The 11,837-nt window shown below is 33.4% G+C and overlaps 1 long non-coding RNA gene across 1 annotated transcript in view; it reads left to right on the top strand.

Moving 5' to 3' along the window:
• Positions 1-1,273: 1,273 nt before the first annotated feature.
• LOC141393034 (uncharacterized) overlaps positions 1,274-11,837 on the top strand; it is a 32,569-nt gene continuing 22,005 nt past the window's right edge. Inside the window, exon 1 of the long non-coding RNA XR_012409984.1 lies at positions 1,274-1,618. This is a non-coding gene — a long non-coding RNA (uncharacterized lncRNA). The remainder of the gene's footprint in view (positions 1,619-11,837) is intronic.

The raw sequence follows: 11,837 nt of genomic DNA, 5'->3' as shown, positions 1-11,837 counted from the left end.
CTATACATATTATATTTTGAAGAGCTTTTACATAAGATTAGATAAAGTCTTTATTCCATAAAAATCTAGTAATTTTGACTTTTTCTGTCCACCATTTCAGTAAAATATGAAACTTGTTACAAAATGTATCGATATGGGACTAGATTTGTATGTCCTTGATAAGCCCACAAAATATATGACAAACGGTCTATTAGTTTTCGAGCTAGAGTTCGCACTACAAAACGCTTTTATAAAAACAGGTTTTCGTAGACGGCGATTTGTCAAAAACTTCGCATATATTTTTCAACAAAAATTTCAGAAAGGATATTAAGTTACACTTTTTCAACTGAAGAAAAAATCTACCAAAAAAAGTTTGGTAGTTTCGTAAGTTATACGAAAAAATGGCTTTTTAACTGGGGGTCATCATTAAGGCTCTAGAAACACCGTAAAATTTTGGCTTACATCCATTTTAAAACCTCGTCATGAATTGCTTATAATTTTGGCGGCATGCAGTTTTTTGATTTGTATTGTCCTTCATTTTCACATATTTTGAAGGCGTAAAGATTTTCGCACGGAGAAAATTTCCTTCCAGAATATACTCGGGAAAAATGGTAAAACTGACAAAAACTTTCGAAGTTGTATTTTGTTGCTATTTTTCGGTAAAAGATTCAGTAGAAATAATATAAATATGAATGTTACTTCATATTTATGTTCTGTAGTTGAGTATTAATGAGCATTCTAAAGAATATGTTAGGAAAAACAAACAGATTAGCCTCTATGGGCCCAAATATAGGAAAAAGTTAAACATTTGTCCACATTTTATTCATTTTTAGTGGTATAGGAATTTACACTCGGAGTCGACTCGGAACCGGAGTCGTGAAAAAAACTGGCATGGAGTCGGAGTCGGAATCGAGCCAAAAATACCTCGACTCCGAAACCCTGGTTTCAACCATAAATATACATAAATTCTTGGGAATCATAATCATTGCAGCAGTCCTAAGCCATCCTTAAAGCTAGACATGATATTGACATTGCCCATTGGTGTTCATTGTGTCCACTTAGTATGCATCAGTGCCAATCAGTATTAATGATATAAATAATTAAATATAATAAGATGGTGGTTTCTTCACGATACACTTCGATGAGATAGATGACATCGGATGGGATGTATTCTTATTCGGTTGCAGCTATTACATCGTCTCTATTTACACAATCATGTTTAGATAATGTAATTATAAATAATGTATAACCACATTTTTGATTGATTGGTTTTCATTTTTTTATGGCTGTCATTTCAGGTTCCTGTTCGTCTGTATTTGCGCCGGGCATTCGTTGTTCATTTGGCATTGACAACAATTTGTGATTATACAGATATGGACATATCAGAAGAAGTCAAGCTGGAGGAATTAGGGCACGAAGCCAAATTAGCTCACCAGGATGCTGTGCCCGATCGTTCGGTTTTCTGTATTGCAGCTGCTGGTAGTCCGGTATCGAATGCCAATAGTGATGGTGAGCTAGATGATTATGCGTAAAAACGTAAAGGTAAACAACGTCGATATCGCACGACGTTCACTAGTTTTCAACTGGAAGAGTTGGAGAAGGCATTTTCACCCACTCACTATCCGGATGTGTTTACAAGGTATTTTCAAGAATTTTTACATATTTTCGTTCGTGATGTAGCTTTTCCATGCTGTACAGGTACCTCACATAACATACATGTGCAGTTTCTTATATCCAAACGAAAGCCACTATATTTTCAAAACTATGTAGGATTTTCATGTGATGCAAAATCACTTTCCTGTTATTCCCTACATTCTCCTCGGTCTCACCATCACATTGACAATGTATCAACAAACCACAACACAACCCCCACCATTGTCTCACCACCACATTGACAATGTATCAACAAACCACAACACAAACCCCCCTGCAAGCAAAAACTATCGCGGAAGTGACTTAGGCGTGTCGTCCAGGACGATGAAAACAGTCGCGGCGTTAGTCGCGGAAGTCACCCTGAAGTGACCTCCGTTGTGAAGAAATAAACCACGCCGGCGTGTCTTGGAAGTCACTCCAGCGACACTTCTGGAAGATCATTTCCGCGATAGTTCTGGAATTAAAAAAATTATTCTTTTTATTTTTTATTTATTTTAATTTTTTTTATTTATTTTTTTTTAATATTTTTATTTATTTATTATTTTTTTTTTTGAAGTAGGCTCTTTTAGAGATATATTCTTTGGAATTTTGTAATTTTAAAAATGTGATATTTTGTAGCCTGACTTGGGAAGCGAACCGGGAGCTTCAGGGTGCAAAGCGAGTATGCTTACCACTGCGCCACCGTCTCATATAATCATCAGATAGAAAAATGTCCCATATTAGTTCAAATGTGTTGAATCATAAATAAATGTAAACAATCGACTTGGAAGTCACTCAGAAGTCATTCCGAAGTGTCGCCATACGCGATAAAAGGCAATCACAATAAGGCTATAGAAATTGTTTTTGTAATACACCAATGATCTTCCTTGGCGTGTCTCCGGAGTGACTTCCTAGGCGAGGGAGTGAGAAACTCACTTCCATATGCTGGCAGGGCCCACCATCGTCTCACCATCACATTGAGACTATCAACAAACCACACACACACAACAACTACCGCTGTCGCAACAATTGTTGTTAGTTAACTGACAAATCGACAAACCAAGCAACTACAGTGCGTTTGGTGTCGAAAAAACATAGTTCGCATAGTCAAATACTTTGCAACTACAAATTTGTAATTTTTTAATATAAAGGCAACATCTAATATCTCAACCTAGTGCTGATAGACTCAACATGTATGTACCCAGCAAACCAATCGTACCGACATTGTAACGAAATCGGAACTAAATTCGGAAGATACGTCCAATATCTGAACCGAAATCGTAACGATATCTATACGAAAGTTGTATGAAGTGGTTGTCATAATTTCGGAACGAAATGTCGGAGCGACATCGGATCGATGTCGGTCCGATTTCGTAACGAAATCTAAAGAAAATCTTTGGGAAATTCGGAAAGCAAATTTATTTCCGACATTTGTTCCGAAATCGGTACAAAAACTGAACTATTTCCTCTCCGAAAAATCGTTTAGAAATCGGAACGAAATCTGAACGACTTTGCTTCAGAAATTGATCAGACGCGTCCGACATCAGACATTTGGTTTGCTGGGTACATATGGTTCATATTGTTCTGCTATGCTTACAAGACGATAACAACTACAGTGAAAATCTTTAGAGAAACGGTAAGTTACAATAATACAAAATAAAATATTTAATAAATAAAAAGCAGCAAAATTTTTCTCTTCTTTGTTTGGGTTTGTGTGGTGGTTGTTAAGCAATAAAATAAAAACAAAAACTCGCCAAAATTGTTTTTTTAATCTTAAAAAAAGCAGTATTTTTTTTTTTTGCTTTATGAAAGGAATTCTTGATATGGAAAAATTTGATTCTTGGCAAGACTTTCTGAACACTATTCCTGAAATACAGTAATTTTTTTTCTGTGTACATTAGGCATATGCCGTACTACATTTTGATTCTTATTTCTATTGTCGGTCTACTTTAGGAACATATAGTTTTAGAGAGCAAAATACCACTCAGAAAAAATATTTCCCACGAATATATCTTTTATCAAAACCTCATATGAAGTTCGAGGTTACTTAAATTGAACCTATACATATGTTCCCGCAAACATCCCGAAGGTACAAGGGGACTTTTCTCACATCAATGGGCACACGCCAAAAACGTTGGAGTATGAGTCTAACCAAAAATACCTCGACTTCGAAGCCCATATTTGTACCCAATAATAACCGAATGTTGAGATTGTTTACAGTCTTTTCAGATTGTCGCAGAGATAGAAATAAACAGTGCTTAAATGTTTTGTACACCGAAAACACTTATTGTATATTACCCCTTCGTACACTAATTTCAATCCTATACTCCAATAGTAAATGTTATTCAAAATTTCAGAATTTCTACCGGTTCACCAGATTGCCCCAAATTTAGAACCATTTAGTACTTTTCGTACATATAAGTACGAATTTCCAAAACTACCTCCAGATCTCAGTCATACACTCCAGGATTCCAGCTCTATTCGTTCACCCAAATTGTATAAAATTTAGTACAATTTAGTATACATAAGCACGAATTTCTAAAAATTTACCTCAATCCTATACTCTAAAAACCTTAATTCCAAATTTCAAGACTATAGCCCTATCCGTTCACCCAACTCCAGTTTGTACCAAATTTAGTACTTTTGGTACACATGAGTCAGTACATATGGGGGTTTCTGAGTGAAATCGACCACTTTTTCGAAATAAAGTTTTTGATTTCCTTGTTGTGTATTTATTTCAGCTAAAGTCCATATTTTGTGAAACATTTTCAAAATCGAAAAATTACGAAGTTTTTAAGAAGTTTAAGATAAATTCCCAAATAAAAGTACAAAACAAATGTTGGAAAATTAATTTTTTTTTTTGGTAAAATAAAAAAAATTTTCACACTAGTATAAAGGAAAAATTGTATTGACAAATTTAAAAAAAATAAGAATCCCATTTCCAAATAGGACTTACAATTTTTGTAATTGATCGTAGTTTAATACAAAAAAATTTTAAGAAAATCGAAAGGGTCAATCATTTTTAAAAATTGATTTTAAATTTTAAATCGCGAAAATTGCTTCCGAGTTCACTGTGCAACATTTTCTTCTATTTATTAGCTAGCTGATAAAACAGCAAAACATATAAAACATTTTTTTTCAAATTGGACCAATATTAAAGAAGTTATGAGTATTTCCTTCCATATAGTTTTTACGGAATTCGACTTTTTCAAGGCGCAATATCTCAGGAGCCATTAGTCAAAAAATCTGAAAATTTACTTAAATGTTTTGTTGATGAGTAGCATCACCAAAGCAAAAAATAAAGTGAAAAAGTGTCCGATTTCACTCAGATATCCCCATATGTATTTCCGAAACCACCTCCTTACATCAACCCTACTTGGCATCCTTAATTCTCATTCCAAATTTCAAGTTTTTAGCTCTATCCGTTCATATAATACCAAATGGTACCAAATTTAGTACCATTTAGTACTTTTCGTAAACATGAGTACACATTTCCAAAGCCACCTCCTTTCATCAACTCCACTTCCCATCCTTAATTCTCATTCCAAATTTCAAGTTTTAACTCAATCCAAATGGTACCAAATTTAGTACATTTTAGTACTTTTCTTTTTTGAACTATTTGACAATTTCACTGCAAATTTAATTTTCACTGACGTTAATTACATACATATTTCGGAATCAAAATTGTTTTGGATTTTCAATTACACAACGAAATTAAATTAAGGCTGGCAGCATCATTGCAGCCAAGCTGAAAACTCAAGCTGCCTAGCTGGCCGACTGTCTGCCTTTCTGAGTGAGTGACTGACTGGCTTCACTATCTAAACAAGTATTTTGAATGCAATGCTTCGTTTCATTATTTTCCAATTTATGTCCATATGTAATCGTTTCGACATAATTACTATAATTTTCATAATGAAATTTCATGTTTTCTATAATTGAATTTATTTTAAATAATTTCTTCCTCTCCCTCACTCCCAAGCTCTCCAAAGCTGCTGCCATACAATTTGTTTTGATTGTGTTTGGCGTATAAAGACTGCCGCCGACACCGCTCCACAACAAATTTTACAGCGGTTATGTTAGAGCCAGCTTATGCGGCAAGCCGTAGCGGATAACTGTTAAGTTTACTGCGGGTAGGAGGAGAAAAGTAAACCGTTTTTTATTATTTCATGCGAAAGGCAATCGGATGCAGTCATAGCTTCTTTCATTAATACCTCTGTGGTGATAATAATGACAATTACCAAAGACCATGCTTGTCCGAAATGCTACATATTGATGATTATGATCGTAATTTTTTGAGGATCTTTGAGGTGTTCTTAAGTACTCGAAATGATGATATTAGCGGTTTTTGGTTAAACTTTTAGCTGTTGGCAACAAACCACTAAAAGTTGTTGGAGCTGACCATGGCATAGAAGGTTTGTGTTTTTGGTTTCGTTTGGTCTTCAATTTAAGTGATTATAATTCGTTTGAATAGAAGCGGTTAACGCTAGTCAACGTTGTGGGTTATGGGATTATATGAATTTAATTTAATAAACATTGAGTGTTTTTTTCTATCTTTGTGGGTTTTCCTTTGCCATTTGGTTCTTTACCAGTGGGTATGTGGATATGTGCATATGACTGTTATTGAAGCAAAGTCACGCTTTTAATTTAATTAAATCAAGCACAGCAACTCATGCAACACACAATGAAGTTGAGAGATCTTAAGCCCAGCATGTGGTCAAGATCCAATTAAAAATTTCAATAAAAAAGGGTTTTGTTATATAAACAAACAATGGTCTTGGTAAATGTGCAAATATATGTAAATGTTTGGTTGAAATATTTGGGAGCAAATTATGTTTTTTTTTTTAACAAGAACAGTGTTATTTTAAAAAATACCATTGTTCTTTAAAGCATCAAAATTTTGATAAAATGCAAAAAGCTGCTGATAATGCATAGAAGTTTTCCATCATCCATCTTCCGTGATGTACTTCATATTTAACAGATTCCGAATATTTGCTGAAATGGAATTTTGATTGGAATAAATGTTTGCTCAATCGATCATATGTCCTAGATTACTGATGAGAACCTTTGATCTACTATGAAGTCAGTCGACGACGGCGTGGCATAATAAATTTCGATAGTCTTAATCTGATGTTCTAACTGCAATATTTGTAAAACTTTTTGACCAAATCGGTTTCAACATTCGGGGGATTATCTCAGGAAATAAGAACTTACCCCCGAAAAAATTGTTTCGTCGTAACAGGGCCCGCAAGAACCTTTTGGAAAAAAATTTAAAACGATCCAAGATGACCTGTTAAACTGGACTTTTCCGAAATTTTGTGTGGGAGGTACCCGAAGGACGGGGCGCATATCGTCCATATGCCGACCTGATACATGACTAGATTACATAACACGATGTGCGATCTCCATATTTGAACTTAAACTAAGTTTTTTTACAAAATATTACGAATTCCAAATTTTGAACCGATCGGATGCTTCATTCCTTATCGTGCCCACCAGCCACTCAGCCAGACACAGGGACGTACGGACATTGCTCAATCGACTCCAAATGGTCTAAAGCATATTTCGTCCAAACATACTTGGGGCCTAAAACCATTACTTCGATGATGCACTTTTTGGTAGTATTAAATCCTAAAGGCCGAGGGTATAAAAAAAATAATAGGAGGGGTGCACCCAAATGTACTATAATTATATCCGGAACTTTTCTTAGTCGTATCGTGAACAGGGGGGCTAATTATAGCTTCGGTAGGCCTAACAACAACCCATATCTGTCACTCCTTTCGTGCCGATCGGCCATTTAACTGCACGTTAGCGATAATTTTGAACTTTTGTGAGGGATGTACCCAATCGGATACTCAGTTCGTATGTTATCGTGCTCATTCGACATTTGAGTTGGTGCAGGCAGGGCGATAAATTCAGGAAGTATGGACCTCTCTCTAAAAAAAAGTTGTATCACCTCGAGTACAACTGCTGCAAGAAATTAAGACCATCCCAAACTGAATGTTCTTGAATTTGAAATTTGATTTTAATATTTTGTGTTGGTGTTTCCCCATGGAATGAACCGAAATAGTCTACATTCTATGCAAGAGAATACTCACAGATTTATTTCTGCGAAAACAAAACCGGGTGCATCGGCACAGTCCTACCTAATAATAATAATAATAAAACTACTCTGTAATACATAGTTTCCGATAAATAGCTATTAATTTCTCAAGAAATAATATTACGTATTTTCCCAAATAGAAAAAATAGTCGTGTTAGGGTCACTCCACGCTCACACCTTCTCAAATTTTGATTTAATTTGTTGGTTTCCTTAGTTTCAATATTTTTGTATTTTAATTTCTACATAAAAATTGGACAAAAATTGGTGTTTTGGCCAGGAAAATCGATATCGGAACCATTGTGCATCGTTAGGATGTAAATATAGGATTCCGTAACAATTTTCTGGGCTCTAAATAAAGGACTTGACTTAATTATTTGGGTAAATTTTGTTTTTGTCAAGAAAAAAGTCTTTATCTTCCATGAGTTTTTATCCAACATTTTTAAGGCGTAACAAACTTTTCACCGCTGTGGTAGATCTTTTACAAATATAGTCACACCCCCAAAATAAAATCGTGCTGCACTCATTGATTTGAGAGAAATATTCTTTTGTCCCTTGGGTCTGTGGAAAATACTATATTATAATACTCAAGTTGAGGGGTAACAATAACTTTCATGGCGGTATTTATAAGAAACTAGCATGTGCCCGCTACTTCGTTAGCGGAAGTGACAAAATTATAAAGAAAATCTCAACATTAAAACTATTTTTTTTAATAGAAATTATTTTTGTTATTTCTGACCGATTTCTGAATTTAATACCCTAATTTTGTCTTCAACAGCATCTCATATGTTCAACAAACCAAACATTATTGAAAGAGTTTTTGTTTTAATTTGAAATTGAAAATCAAAATTTTTACAAATTCATCGTTTGTAATCATTTTTTGTCTAACTGGATTTTAAAGAAAGAAAATCTTTTATGCGACACCTGTTATGTGAAAACAAAATTATTAAAGAGACGTAAATCATTTGTAATATGCCATTATCAGGTTTTATTCGCTAAATCCGGTCAAAATCTACCAGATTTCCCATACAAAAATAAATCCTCCTATTGAGTGGATTTGTTTTAAATCTGGCATAAATCCTCGTATACAACTCTGTTTTTTGCAACATGTTGCTAGAAAATACAAAAAGTTGCAGGCTGGCACAAGAAACAAGGTAGATGCATCGGTGAATTGCTACACTAAAATTAATTGAAAATGTAAACAATTGTAAACAATGTGGAAAAATTAAATTTTTTTTTTGATGTACAAATTTATTTTGAATCAACCACGACTAATATTTATGATGTCTAAACGATAAAATAATTCGTTTATTTATTTTAGATGGGCAAACTGCGATAAAATAATTCTTTATTTGCTCTTTAGTTAGCATTAGTAGCATAATATGCTAACATTTTCAGTATTAAACAATAAATTTGTAATTTGACGTATGTTTTTTGAGACGAATTCAATTTACAAAAAATTCTTTTGACGTTTCAAATTCGATCAGATGGGCTGATGCATCTACCTTGGTAATTGTGCTATGAACAAAAATCAGCTGACTGCCATTAAAATCCTCCAAAATGTATATCTAAATGCAATGAGATTTGTACTGGATTTATTAAATCCAGTCGAGGATTTATGGCTAGTCTAAATGAGCTATAAATCAGAATGAAGTTTATACCATTATCACCAACTGCGACATCTGTTGCAATGGAAAACAACAACCTTCATTGTCTTACCAATATATATTGGTTTACGATAAAATAAATGCGCCTAGAAGTAAACTACAAAATTTGAAATTGTTTGTGATATTTACGGTATTAAAAGATTATAGCATTTAATTTGACAAATGTGTTGCCAACTAACTACATAAGTAAGTAATAACAGTGAATAATAGGGATTTTTGTTATTGTTATTTTTTGTGGTTCCAGGACGAATTTTGCAAAACCCGGCCTTATCTCGCACATTTGCATCAACAGTGACCTACTGGTAAAATTTCAAGCTCCTAGCTTTAGCCGTTTTAGCTGGGCGTTGATGATGAGTCAGTCAGTCTGTCACTTATCACCAAACTCAAATATATAATAGATGTAAGGCTTCAAACCTTTGGAATTTTAGGTTATATTAACCCACTTATCGCCAAGATTTTTTTGTGAATACGCTTAAAATTGTAAATGAAAATGATTTCAATTTTTGCAACCATTTTTTGTGGCGTTTTGTCATTTGTTATTTATATCTGTATGGTTTAATGAATTACTTATTAATATTATTAATATTATTATTATTATTATTATTATTATTATTATTATTATTATTATTATTATTATTATTATAATAATAATAATAATAATTATTATTATTATTATTAAAATTATTTATTTAATTTAATTTCCACATTTGTTTTATTTTTACATATATTTAATTTAATGCTTAATTATTTCGGATAATTAACCTCTCCTCTTGGTCATAATAAGCCGTTTACTTTTCGCCATATCGTGTATGTTTCTTAAGTCTTTCGTTTTATACCGACTTACATACCTTAGGTACACCAAAAAACAACCCCTTATTTCTCCATCATATTTATAATGCTAATTATGGTTATAAAATACTATGAGGTAGCACTTCAGTAGCAAAACAAAAACTTGATAATAATGAGAAGAAAAAAAAAAAAACAAACAATTATGACACTCTCCTTACAATTTATGCCTTGACCTATAGTTCCAAGGCAGTTGTGCTATGCTATGCTTTTAATTATTCTTCGGTCATTCTTTCGCTGCAAATTATTACCACGAGATAGATAAGATCGTGTTTATGAGTTTACATTTATGTGAAATAGTAACATGCCGTTGTTGTGGTTGTTGTTCTTTTAATTTCATTTTAGAAATGCATATAGCCATCAATTTAATGTAAATATTAGGTCAATTTAAATATTGCTAACTATCGTAAGCATGAAATGTCGTCTCCCTTCCTAGGGGAACACCTGATATGAGCAACCTAAGGAGGTGTCCGTTCTATGGGTAGTTTAAATTATGAATATTAAACAACAACGTTCATTGTGACTTTAATAGCGCATTTTATGATAATCACAATAATCAGGAGCAAGATAATGACGTGTGGCAGTGAGAGATTATAACTATTCATGATGATGCTGCTGTTGACTTCAATGATAACCATTTTGTGAACACACTCTAGACTTTGATATTATATTATCTGGTGTTGTTATCTGCTCTTGAAATGAATTTTTAGTTTATCATCAATATGAAACTGTTTGATTTGAAAATTTCTCTCCTTTGAACTTGTTTGCAGGGACTACGATGGCAATAATAAACACCTAAGTTGATGGAAAGATAGAAGCAACGCAACCACACAGATGAGGTTTTAACTTTGTGCAGACATACAAACGATAATTTTCTTAATTTACATAAAAGCATATAAATTGGTTTCCCGCTGATGCCCACGAAGCATTGGATTTTATTTATTTAATTAAAAAATAACACAAAACTATGTTTACGCTGATGTAGCGACTACCAATGTTTTTGGACAGTCTGGGTAGTCTTCCTATCAATCGTTCCTGTCTCTATGTCTGTCGATCGGTGTGTGGGGTTAGGCATTAATTTGACATATTTCCTTGGCTTAACATGTTTTTAAACATCATTGGTATGGTGCGTTTAATGTAGTGTTGATACGAGTCGATATTTAAATTGATGTTAACAATTAATGAAGGATGACTAACAACTCTGGCCGATGCTACAACTTAATGAGATTTTGATGATTTATTGTTAAAGAACTAGAAATGTGGGCCTATTCTGTAACTTTTGTCGATTGAAATGTTGTTAAAATTTCTTTTGTTTTTGTAACAACTACAAAACAAACAATTGAAATTGTTGTAAAATAAACAATGAGTAAAGTTGTTAAAAAATTACTGAATAAGGGGAATGGAATCCAAAAGACCTGAGAAATAGAAAGATGATTTTTTTGGCCAGATCCTTTCAAAAATAATTGAGAGGGACATATTGCTCAATTACTCAAAGAGTGACACATCTCAAAAAATCAAGTTTCGAGAAAAACGCTTTTTAAGTTGCCGATTGAAATTCGACTTCGCAACTTAAAAAGGTTGTTACACAAAAAATAAAATAGCTAGCCAGATATCAG

The sequence above is a fragment of the Musca autumnalis genome, unplaced genomic scaffold, assembly GCF_047663935.1.
Source record: "Musca autumnalis isolate F117 unplaced genomic scaffold, ASM4766393v1 scaffold_2, whole genome shotgun sequence".
NCBI classification, from domain to species: Eukaryota; Metazoa; Arthropoda; class Insecta; order Diptera; family Muscidae; genus Musca; species Musca autumnalis.
The sequence above is the reverse complement of the archived record's forward strand: the minus strand, read 5'-3'. Positions and strand labels throughout refer to the sequence as shown.